Source organism: Vigna umbellata, chromosome 2, assembly GCF_029865625.1.
Source record: "Vigna umbellata cultivar VRB3 chromosome 2, Vumbellata_1.0, whole genome shotgun sequence".
NCBI lineage: Eukaryota > Viridiplantae > Streptophyta > Magnoliopsida > Fabales > Fabaceae > Vigna > Vigna umbellata.
In genome coordinates, this window is record NC_142166.1 from 36,364,310 (window position 1) to 36,377,503 (window position 13,194).

Below are 13,194 nucleotides of genomic sequence, written 5' to 3' on the forward strand. Positions count from 1 at the left end.
GAAACGATTGGGCCCGATTCCTTGCTGGCTTGAGCGAAAGAAGTATAAAATGGCGCCTTCCTTGGCTCGGAAATAAACTGGCTATACAACATTGTGGTAGTTTTCCTAATGTACCTCTCATAGGTGCCCGGTACTGTATCAATTACAACCCTCTTTTGGTGCAAAGACAATTTGGGCATCCTATAAAAGGGGCACCTTCATCAGATTTCCTTGCTACTCTATTCATTTATTACGAAGACGGGCATTTCATCGAATTGTTAAGAAAGGTTAAAAGCGCCTGGGAAAATGTCGTTCGAGCAGGGAAGGACTTGAGGGATGGAGCAGTGGACAGCGGTGTTAGCTATCACACCTGGATTCTGGAGAGAGTGAAAGTAGTCAAGCTACCTTTCAAACCAATCAAGGATCAATCAGCTAGTGAAGGACCATCCCAAGCTCCAGAAAGTGAAGAGGTGCAACAATTAAGAGCTGAGATGGAGAAATTGAAGCTGAGAAATGCTAGGTTGGAGAATGAATTACAAAGGGCGCGTAATGATCTTGTGGATATGAAAAATGATAATGAAGAAAGGTCGCGGGCTTATGAAAACCTTGTCAAAAGCCAGAAGGCTGAGAGGGATTACACGTTTCGAGTGAAACAGGATCTAGCTGCCGCGAGTAAGGAATTATCCATGAGGGTAAATGAGAAGAAGGTGGCTTTAGAAGAGGGAAAGGAGTGGAAGCACCTCTACGAAGAAGCCAAAAGAGATAAACGAGAAGCCCTAAAGAGATTAAGAGAAGCGCAGATTCAGATAGAAAAAGCGGGGCATGAGATGAAAGAGATGGCTATGTCGTTCGAGGCGGATATGAATAGGGAGCGTTGGAAGCTAACGGAAGCAGAGGAAGAGCATCGAACTCTGATAAAACAAATGGAGGAATATATCGAGGAACAGGAGGAGCGATGGAGGTCGATAGATTTTGAAGAAAGGCATCAGGCCTTGATAAAGCGAATGGAAGAGCACATCGCCGAGCAAGAAATGGCTGTAAAGCACTGGAAGGAAAGATTCTCTCAGTTGGCTGCTTTGGCAAACGGGGCAATTGAAGACATCCCCAGGATGGTGTCGAATGCTGAAGCAAGCACTCATTTTTGTAACTCACCAGCGGAAATAGAATTGTTTATTAATCACTGTAAATGGTTGGTGGGAGAGATGAAATCTTTCATTGCCCGGGCGCGGGATTGATGTACATAGGAATTATGCGTTTTGTTCCTTAGACTATGTAATGGATCAAATTTCCTTTAAATGAAAGATAAGGGATGTTTGTTGGTACCGGCTTGTGTTAATTTTCCATCAGTATTGTCATCGTTATCCTGTGATTTCCACTTATCACTAGCATGCATCATGTTTTCTTTTGTTTTGCATTTTTCATCCTTATCTAATTTAATTTAATAAAAAATAATAATAATAATCAGCAGTACAAGTGAGAAAACAACGGCAAATTTTCCACGACATCCGTACAGGACCAGAGCTAACTCAAAGGTCATGGAGAATTGGGAGCAGTCACACGAATCTATTAAGGCTGATGTCAACCAGTTGAAGGATCAAATGGCCCAGATTTTGGCGGCTCTCGAGGCCCTGAAGACTACGGGAGGGGCGACGTCTGCGCAAGTTGAGGGAAGTGCTCAATATTACCCTCCGATGTTCAATGCTGGGAGCCAATCTGTTTCGTTCCCAATGTATGGATTACCCCAAGGTTATACCCCACCTGTGGGAGAATACATAGAAGGGGAGCAGACTTCATTCTCTTTTCCTACCACTGCCAACGTACCGCCAATCAGTACTCAGGGGCCTGTTGTAATGTCTGCACCTATGGTAAATGAAGGGATGCATGCAAGCATGACTGATGGAATACGAGTAACCCCGGTGCCACCTGTGATTACCGGAGAGGGTTTTTCTACCAGGGCTGCACCATATACTTCGTTTCAGGGGGTAACTAGTAATGTTGATGGGGCAAAGGATAAACTGGAGAGCTTAGAGGCAAGATTGAGGGCTGTGGAGGGGTATGAGAGTTATGGTTTTGGGGATGTTTCTAGATTGAGTTTGGTTCCTGGCGTTAAAATACCACATAAGTTCAAGGCACCAGATTTTGAGAAGTATAAGGGAAATACATGCCCAAAGAGCCATCTAACCATGTTTTGCAGAAAGATGGCTGCATATGCTTATGATGAGCAGCTGCTCATTCATGTTTTTCAAGATAGTTTGGCTGGAGTGGCATTAAATTGGTATACCCATTTGGAGCCGGCTCGAATTCGTTGTTGGGCGGACTTGGCTGATGCTTTTGTGAAGCAGTACATATACAATACCCATGTTGCACCAGATCGTTTACAGCTGCAAAATATGTCAAAGAAGGACAACGAAACTTTCAAGGAGTATGCCCAACGGTGGAGAGAGTTAGCTGCACAAGTCGAACCACCTTTGTATGATAGAGAAATGGTGGCAATGTTTGTGAACACTCTCCAGCCGCCATTTTACGAGCACATGGTCGGGAACGTGTCTGCCAATTTCGCTGATATCATTATAATAGGCGAAAGGATAGAAATTGGGGTTAAAAGTGGGAAAATTGCATACAGTTCGCCCGCAACTGCAAATTACAAAAAAACCAATTTCAATGCGGAAAAGAAGAAGGAAGGGGATGTACATGCGGCATCAGCAATGCCTGTATGGAGAGGTCAAGCTTCCGCTCATAGCTTCCGACCATACTTGGGGCAACCCCCTCTTGCAGCTAATGCGGCGTTTGCTCATCAAGCCAGGCCTCAACAACAACAAGGGTATTATCAACCGCCATTGCCCCCAACTGATACTTGGAGGGCTGGGGCAATTGCAGGTCCAAATCAGAATGCGGGCCAAAATACTTACCCAAGAAGGAACCAATTTGTTAATTTCACCCCTATCCCTACAACTTACACAGAATTGTTACCCCAACTCGTCCAAAGGGGTTTGGTTGCTATTTGTCCAATGAAGCCCATGCAACCTCCGTATCCCAGGGGTTATGATGCAGAGGCCAAATGTAGTTATCATGGGGGAGGTGTTGGTCATTCAACTGAGAGATGTCTGGCTTTTAAACACAAAGTACAGACTCTAATCGACTCTGGGTGGTTAAAGTTTCAAGAAGATAAACCCAGCATTGAGACTAACCCACTTTCTGGGCATGAGAGTGCCTCGACGAATGCCATCGAGGATGAACACGGGCCATATAACAGCCATGGAGGATGAAGATAGCTTTGAATGCTCAAGTTTCGTGCGGGCCGGCTCCCCAGGTGCACCACTCAACAATTGGAACTCTGAGTTTACCCGTGATGCTTAATTTGAATAAAATGTAATAGTTTTAATTAATCCTATAGCTTCACCCGGGGCTTTAGGATTCATGACTTACGGGTTGACGTTTAGTTTTTGTGCTCAGCGTGATAATCGAATCCTGTTTGTTTTTATCATCATTTCGCATTAGTCATTTTTTTTTTTTTTTTTTTTTTTTTTTTTCCTTTTTTATTTATTCCTTTTTTTCATAAATTTAAATAATGCAGACGTGACAATGAAAGTTTTGAAAATAACAATGTCGATATTCCTAATTTTGAACACCCTATCGATAATACGGAAAATGATTTCGAAGATGATGTGGAACCCTCTCCAGAACTGTTGAGATTAGTGGAACAAGAATCTAAGGAGATAAAACCCCATCAGGAGGAGATTGAAATACTCAACTTGGGGGAGAATGATGAGAGAAAGGAAGTAAAAATCGGTACTGGCATGAAAAAGGAAGTGAGGAAAGGGTTGCAAGCCCTATTGAAGGAGTTTAAGGATGTGTTCGCTTGGTCTTACAATGACATGCCAAGTTTGGATACCGATATGGTGCAACACAAGCTCCCACTTAAACCGGAATACCTTCCAGTCAAGCGAAAAAACTAAGAAGAATGAAAAATGCATTCGACAAAAGGGTGCATCCCAGAGAATTCCACGAAGGCGAGCTGGTGTTGAAGATGATCTTGCCTATACAAAAGGATCATAGAGGCAAATGGACCCCGAATTATGAAGGGCCATTCGTAGTGAAGAAGGCATTTTCTGGTGGGGCACTAATTCTCACAAGGAAGGATGGAGAGGAGTTACCATTACCGGTTAATTCGGGTGCAGTCAAAAAGTTCTACACATGATGATTCCGTGATAGGGGATCAATATTAAGGGATATTGACATGATCTTTAAAGTCTGTTGTACTCTGCGTTATTTCATTCAATAAATACTGCATGGTTTCATTCATAATTTTTGTTTGCACGCTTCTTGAAATATTGCATGTCGCGCTGAGCTTTTAGGTAAATAAAGGAAAATAAAGGTAATGATAATTAAGCACACATGAGTAAAAGCATCACGGGTATATTCGGGTGGCACCAGCTCGTTCCTGAAGGATGTCGTGAAAGATTAAAAAAAAAAGAGAGAATAAAAATGCACATGTTGAATTCATTGTCAATTAGGTTGTCTAGGGCATAGTACGTTCAAATTAAAAAAAAAAAAAAAAAACAATAACTGGAAATGGCAAAGAGGCAGAGTCTTCTCCTGATTCAGAGTTTCGGGGGTAACCGGTGTTCATTTCTCGTTAAAGCATCCGCTTTCTTATTGTGTGAACCCCTAACCTTTTCATTTCCCTTCAAAACAAAGGATTGTCGTGGATAGAACACTGGGGCAGTTGTCATCATTGTACCCATGCCCAATGATCCGCGATCGGGGAGCAAAAATTAAACAAAAATTAAAAAAAAAAAAAAAAAAAAAAAAAAAAAAAAAAAAAACAAACCGAAAAAAAATGAAGTCGATGTGTCAACCGCTACAGAATTTCGTCTCATGGTTAAGGTTGTGGAAAGCAAGTCAAGCAAGCTTCAGGATGACGTGTGGCCGTTTTTCTTTATCCAAATGATAAAAGAGGTTTAATCAATTGCACCCACTTTGAGCCGTAAGTCGTAATCATTTTTCATTACCCTAGACAAGAATCATTAGCATATCGACGTCAACTCAAAAACATACATCATAAGCATCCCAAAGTTGAGGAGGAAATCTCTAAAAAAAAAAACAAAAAAAAACAAAACAAAAATGAAAAGGAAAGTATCATAAAGGACCACAGCAGGGGCAACAAAAAGATTGATCCAAAAAGGAAAGAAAGAAAAAAACAACAATAAAGGATGCCTGAAGTTCAAATCTCTAAAGACAGTTGACTAGGCATCTTGCAAATGATTCTTGTTTAAAAACTTTAACCGTCAAACACTTATTTGGGCCTTCATTATCCATTTCTTGCATAACCCGTTTGCCTTTTAGCCACGTTACAAGCCGATTAAAGTCCACACCGACTGAAGATTGTTCGTCCTGGTCTTTCTTACGAACTTAACTCTGGGAAGGAATGATGTAGTGACTGATAACATCGCTAGAAGAAAAGAAAGGACATTGAAAATGAAAAGTGAAAATACAATGTAAAGTCTCCCCGTCAATCGTCATGTCAAGAAGGAATCCTCAACTGGGGCAATCCTTCCTACCCAAACCTTTTCACCTCCCCAAATCGTACTTATTGTGCACAACAAAATTGGGGCAGTCTTGTGGGCCCTACATGTTTCTATGTTAACCATATCTCCCCAGATGAGGAGAACACAAATGTTAGCTCCACATACAATCATTCAGCTATCTACTTCTCGTCCCTATTTTTCCCTCACCTTCTCGGGTTCAGGCCAAATTGGATTGCAGGAAGCGATAAAGAGAACTTGAACTCATGGTTACACCCTTCTCTTTCTCATTAGAGGGCTCACTGTCTCCTGACATTTTATGATTATGTTTTGAACGTACATTAGGTTTGATGACAATGTTGACAATGAGTTTCAAACATAGGCAGTCTAATTAAAAAAAAAAAAAAAAAAAAAAAAAAAAAAAAAAAAAAAAAAAAGCAAAGGTTTCATGTGTTTATTCATTCATGCACCCTCATGACATTACATCATACATTTCATAATAAGCAAGGTATTTTGTTTGAAAAAAATCCTTTAGGCACAAGAGAAATTGTGAAAAAGTTAATACAACATTTGCTTTTAAGTTTATTCAATGTTTTGCTAAGTGCTTACCAACGTTTCAGAAAGTTTCAAATCCAAGTTTTCTTCTGCGATACCGACCTTCTGCTTCGCAATGGTCAAATTCAAGTTTTTCTCCTACGATATTGGCCCTCTGCAAGGCATTGGTCGAATCCAGTTTTCGCTTTATGGCCCTCTGCTAAGCAATGGTCTAATCCCATCTTGTTGTTGTATTACTGGCCATCTGCTCGGCAATGGTCAATTTCAGCTCGTTGCTCTGTATTGTTGACCCTCTGCGTGGCAATGGTCAAATTCAAATTTTTCTCCTACGATGTTGGCCCTCTGCAAGGCATTGGTCGAATCCAGTTTTCGCTTTATGGCCCTCTGCTAAGCAATGGTCTAATCCCATCTTGTTGTTGTATTACTGGCCATCTGCTCGGCAATGGTCAATTTCAGCTCGTTGCTCTGTATTGTTGACCCTCTGCGTGGCAATGGTCAAATTCAAGTTTTTCTCCTACGATATTGGCCCTCTGCAAGGCATTGGTCGAATCCAGTTTTCGCTTTATGGCCCTCTGCTAAGCAATGGTCTAATCCCATCTCGTTGTTGTATTACTGGCCATCTGCTCGGCAATGGTCAATTTCAGCTCGTTGCTCTGTATTGTTGACCCACTGCGTGGCAATGGTCGAATTCAAGTTTTTCTCCTCTGTTATCGGCCCTCTGCATGGCAATGGTCGGATTTAAATTTTTGTTCTGTGAGTTTGGCCCTCTGCGAGGCAATGGTCAAATCCAGGTTTTAATTTTCTGTTATCGACCCTCTGCATGGCAATGGTCAGATTTAAATTTCTGTTCTGTGAGTTTGACCCTCTGCGAGGCAATGGTCAAATCCAGTTTTCTGTTATCGACCCTCTGCATGGCAATGGTCGGATTTAAATTTCTGTTCTGTGAGTTTGGCCCTCTGCGAGGCAATGGTCAAATCCAGGTTTTAATTTTCTGTTATCGACCCTCTGCATGGCAATGGTCGGATTTAAATTTCTGTTCTGTGAGTTTGGCCCTCTGCGAGGCAATGGTCAAATCCAGGTTTTAATTTTCTGTTATCGACCCTCTGCATGGCAATGGTCGGATTTAAATTTCTGTTCTGTGAGTTTGGCCCTCTGCGAGGCAATGGTCAAATCCAGGTTTTAATTTTCTGTTATCGACCCTCTGCATGGCAATGGTCGGATTTAAATTTCTGTTCTGTGAGTTTGGCCCTCTGCAAGGCAATGGTCAAATCCAGGTTTTAATTTTCTGTTATCGACCCTCTGCATGGCAATGGTCGGATTTAAATTTCTGTTCTGTGAGTTTGGCCCTCTGCGAGGCAATGGTCAAATCCAGGTTTTAATTTTCTGTTATCGACCCTCTGCATGGCAATGGTCGAATTTAAATTTCTGTTCTGTGAGTTTGGCCCTCTGCGAGGCAATGGTCAAATCCAGGTTTTAATTTTCTGTTATCGACCCTTTGCATGGCAATGGTCGGGTTTAGATTTCTGTTCTGTGATTTTGGCCCTCTGCGAGGCAATGGTCAAATCCAGGTTTTAATTTTCTGTTATCGACCCTCTGCATGGCAATGGTCATTTGGCATCGTGATTTGAATTATTTTGTTCGTTTTCTGTCATGATTGAAACCCGGACAAAATTTGTGTTTTTATCTTTACTTAGCTTTACTTAAATAATACGAAAAGATTAAATTTTCATATTATTTAGTAATATCTAAGTAAAGAGGGGCAGCTGTCAACACCCAATTTTGTCCGGGTTGAAAAAATGTGTTTTTATGGGTTTTTATTTTATTTTTATTTACCTTTTTGTTTTATTCTATTTTTATGTATTTAGTTTTTGCTTTTAATTTTTTCTATTTTATTTCTTATTTTCAATTTGTTTTAATAGTGTTAATTAATCAAAATAAATAAAAAATTGAAAAATAAAATTAAAATTAAAAATAAAGTAAATAATAAATAAAATAAAAAAAAAAAAAAAAAAATTAAAAAAAAGGGGAAAATAGAAAACGTGGGAAAGGGTTACGTGGGAGGCATGTCTGGGGTGAGGGGGACCAGGCGGTTAGAAAGGAATATTTCCCAAGATTTTGGGAGGGGATTTTGTTTGGATCAGGGAGAGAAAAAAGAAAGAGGGAGGCCCGAGATCTTTGGAAGGGGGGGAGCGGAGAGAGGAATCAGAGGAGAAAAGAAAGGTTTTAAAGGGTGACGAGAGGAGATCATCGGAGGGAGGCAAAGGAGATCTGAAGTGACGAATACCAGAGGCATTTTCAGGTATGCAGCTTGTCCTTTATTCTCTTTCTCATGAAGTATGATAAAACACTATAATCTGTTCAAAAACATTATGGTGTGTGGTCATCATCCTTCTCCATGACCGCTTGCTATCATCATTGGTCAGCTCGATTCCATAGTTACCATATACATACATAATGTCTCGTTGGAAACCCAGTAAAAAACACTGCAAAAAATGCTAACCCAGTAATATCCACTTTATTCATTGCACCATTTTTTCGTGAAACCCTTAAGTCCCAAGACTCAAGTGGACCCTCTGAAATTCGAAGTCTCCTCCACTGGAATCGCTCTTTCGGTGAGGATGAACGGGACGATGGAGGCGATGGCTTAATACCCCTACTTTGGGCAGGCTTGAGATGAAGAGAGTGGTTGGTTGTTTCGTGGTTGGCGGGTTGGAAGTGGTAGTCTGCTGTGTGGTGGCGGCAGTGGCGTTGCTAAGGTTGTCCTGGTAGGTAATGGTGGCCGTGTAGGGGGCCGTGGAGGTGGTCGAGAAAGTGGACGAGGATAGGCACGGGGAGCCTTATCGTGGCAGTGGTTGTGGTCGTCGTGGAGGTTTTAGCAATGGTGAAGTTGATGATGATGGGTGTTGATGACATGAAGGGATCGGAGATGAAGGCGGAGGAAGACTCTCCCTGGGAATCGCTGTTTTCGAAGAGAGAAAAGTGGAGACCGTGGCGTCATGATTGGTGGTGGTTCTGGTGGCGCGAGGTGTCGCCGGCGAGGCCAAGGCTTATTCTGGTTGAGGTGACGGTGGCCGGATAGGGCAGAGGTGGTGATGAGTTCATGGTGCAGAGCTTGGGACCTTGGGTCAGAGAAGACGCGAGCTGGGGAATGGAGAATGAGGATGAACCTCCTGAACCCCTAGAAAATTCTAGGTTAGAAAGCATTGGACTGGGCCAAGCCCAGAAATGGGCGTACGTCTGGTGCATTGGGCCTTTTGTGGGGCGCTCGTTAGTGGGCGTCCGTTCACCATTCCCCCACAACGAACGCTCGTTATCCAAACAAACGAGCGTTCGTTAAAACTTAAGTTTTTTTCTGACCGTTCGGTCAGCTTCTACCTAACGAGCGTTCGTTATACAAACGAACGACCGTTCGTCCTTAAGCTTCCACATTTGAACGTCCGTTCGTCATGACAATAACGAACGTTCGTCCTTAAGCATCCATTTTTGAACGTCCGTTCGCCATTTCAATAACGAACGTTCGTTCTTAAGCTTCAATTTTTGAACGTCCGTTCCTCTTTTCATACAACGAGCGTTCGTCCTTAAGCTTGCATTTTTGAACGTCCGTTCACTATCTTTACCAATGAGCGCTCGTTATTTTGCTTTCGATCCAAGCGTTCGTTATTTTGCTTTCGTTCAAAACGTCCGTTCGCTCGGCACTCTCACCAACGAGCGCTCGTTATCCAAACGAGCGAACGCTCGTTATCCAAACGAGCGAACGCTCGTTATCCTTAAGACTTTTCGACCGTTCGTTCAACATTCCAAACGAACGAGCGCTCGTTATCCAAACGAGCGAACGCTCGTTATCCAAACGAGCGAACGCTCGTTATCCTTAAGATTTTTGACCGTTCGCTCAACCTTCTCACCAACGAGCGTTCGTTATCCAAACTAGCGAACGCTCGTTATCCAAACTAGCGAACGCTCGTTACCTTAAGCATTCTTGACCGTTCGTTCAAATCTTCTCCCTGAAGAGCGCTCGTTATCCAAACGAACGAGCGTTCGTTTCCGAACCAAAGAACGCTCGTTACTCAACCTTAATTTCCCAACGTTCGTCCTCTCTCCAAACGAACGAGCGTTCGTTTCCGAACCAAAGAACGCTCGTTACTCAGCCTTAATTTCCCAACGTTCGTCCTCTCTCCAAACGAACGAGCGTTCGTTTCCGAACCAAAGAACGCTCGTTACTCAGCCTTAATTTCCCAACGTTCGTCCTCTCCCCAACGAACGCTCGTCATTCTGAATACTGTCCCCAACGTTCGTCCAGCCTTTCCCATTTCTTTTTTTTGTTTATTTATCTTTCTTTATTGTCTTATTTTATTCTATTTATTTATTTTAGACATTCACTTATCCTAAAATATATATTTAATAATACAATATTGATAGTTTAAATAAAAAGAATTTATAAGAAAAGTTTTAAAGGTTTAAAGCGCACGTGTGACCGCTCGCGTCGTCCTTGTGCAAAAAACCTTTTTCTTCTTTTCTTAAATAAAATTTCAAAAATACGTTTTAAAGGTTTAAGCACACGTGTGACCGCTCGCGTCGTCCTTGTGCTAAAAACCTCTTCTTCTTTTCTTAAATAAATTTACAAAAATATGTTTTAAAGGTTTAAGCACACGTGTGACCGCTCGCGTCGTCCTTGTGCAAAAAAACCTTTTTCTTCTTCCTTAAATAAATTTACAAAGGAAATACGTTTTGAAGGTTAAGCACACGTGTGGCCGCTCGCGTCGTCCTTGTGCTAAAAACCTTTTCTTTTCTTAAATAAAAAGAATTTCAAAAATACGTTTAAAGGTTGAACACTCGTGTGATCGTTCGCATCGTCCTAGTGTTCAATACTTTTCTCTCTTATTTACGTAATATTAAACGAGGGTGTGAGTGCTCGTGCGATCGTCCGCATCAGCCTAGCACTCAATACTCTCAAGTTTTTCTAAATAAGTAAATAATGGTATGTGTGCTCGTGCGATCGTCCGCATCAGCCTAGCACTCAATACTCTCAAGTCTTCCTAAATAAGTAAATAACGGTATGAGTGCTCGTGTGATCGTTCGCATCGGCCTAGTGCTTAATATCGTTATCTCTCTTTTCAAAAATAATTAAAAATATTTAAATATCATTTTAAAGGTATGAGTACTCGTGCGACCGTTCGCGTCGGCCTAGTACTCATTACCTTCTTTTTCTCGAAAATATTAAAAACATAAAAATCTCCTAAAAATTAAAACATCTGCTTTTTCAAACAAACAAACAGTCTTTCAGCTAGAACTACGTAACCCTGATTTCTCATTTTGAATGAGAATACGTAGGAGCAAGGTCAATCCTTGTCGGGCCCAAAAAACTAAAAAATATGTTTTGTTTATTTAGAATTTTATTTTAGGGGATAATTAAACATTTTGAAAAACCACATCATATTCATGCATTTAGTTAAAGGTACTGCCTTAGGGCAGACGTTGTGGGGTGCTAACACCTTCCCCACGCGTAACCGACTCCCGAACCCAATCTTTGGTTTTCGTGGACCGTGCTTTATCGCTTTGAGGTTTTTCCATAGTTTTCCATAATAAACTATGGTGGCGACTCCAAATCTCTTTTTAAAACCCGTTTCTTATTTGGATCGTCGTCCCGTCGCGATTCCGGTTGCGACAGATGGCGACTCCACTGGGGACGTTTAGAGAGTCGAGCCATTTAATTAGATGCGCGAATTTGGTGTGGTTTTGCTTTGTGTTTTTCTTTCCCTTTTCTCTATCTATGTGTGATATTTAGAATAACTGCAATAACTGTGGAATATTGAACCCTAGGGTAGACAATATGTTTATATCTGCCTGGGAATTTTTCTGGTTGTTTTGCAGGTGAGGGTTTGGGTGTGCATAATTTCCTCCCTTCACACACACACTTTTGGCATATCATGAGTGGGGCCCTATACCCGGGTCTGAGTGTAGCTTAGAATTAGAGGAGTTGTGTAGCGGTGTCACTCTGGGATGTACTTCCTGTTTGGCTATCGTGAGAACTCCAGCTAGAGTCTGTTCTCTTCATATGTGTTTTCACACCTAGTTGATTACTCGACTGTTGTGTAAATGCTATGAAGGGGGCCATAGCTCTAGTGACCTTTGACCTTTAGGTTCAGGGAATCATCCTTGTGAGATTGCATATACTTGACCTTGAACTCAAAGCAGTGAACCTTTGGTAGGGCACGATGGGAGGAATATATGCTTCTGTAACCCTCACGCTGTTCGTTTTTTTATGATATTACATTTCATACCATGCATGTGTTTTGTTTTGTCATGTTATTTTATTATCATGCATCATATTCATACATCATTTAGTAACATGTTAATTTTAAGGGAAATCACAGGTACCTACTTGACTTCATACGAGATGGATGTTAACACAAGATCCGATGCTACACAGCACACCGACTCTTCCGACTTAAGAAAGAAGTATAGTCTAAGGACTCATGTGGGAAACTTGACCGGGCTGATAAACTTGGGCAAAAGGCTTAAGACGATAAAAGAGAAACCTTTCAGAGAAGATATGGAAATTTGTTGAATTTAATGGAGGTTGAAGTACAAATACCCGCTATCACAGCCTTTGCACAATATTATGATTCTCCGCTTCGATGTTTCACATTTCAAGACTTTCAGTTGGCGCCAACCATAGAAGAGTTTGAGTATATCTTGGGTTTGCCACTGGAGGGTACCACTCCCTATCAACATTTAGAGCATCATGCCTCTATACCCACCATTGCTGCCATCATGAAATTACATCCCAAGGAGCTTGAAGACAGGATGATGATGAGGAATCAAGTGCATGGGTTATCACAGGGATATCTAGAGCAGTATTTACATCACTTGGCTGACAAAGAGGATTGGGAAACTTTCATGGATGTATTAACCCTCACCATATATGGCATTGTCTTGTTTCCCAAAATAGAAGAATTTGTGGATTACACCGCGATAGACGTCTTCGTGGCGAGTAAAACCAGATCAGAGAATCCTGTAACAGCAGTTCTTGCGGATGTATATGGGACTTTGAGTTTTTGCCATGAGAGAAAGGGAAAGAAGATTCTTTGTTGCTTACCGGCGTTGTATACATGGATGACAACGCGCGTGTTTAAGG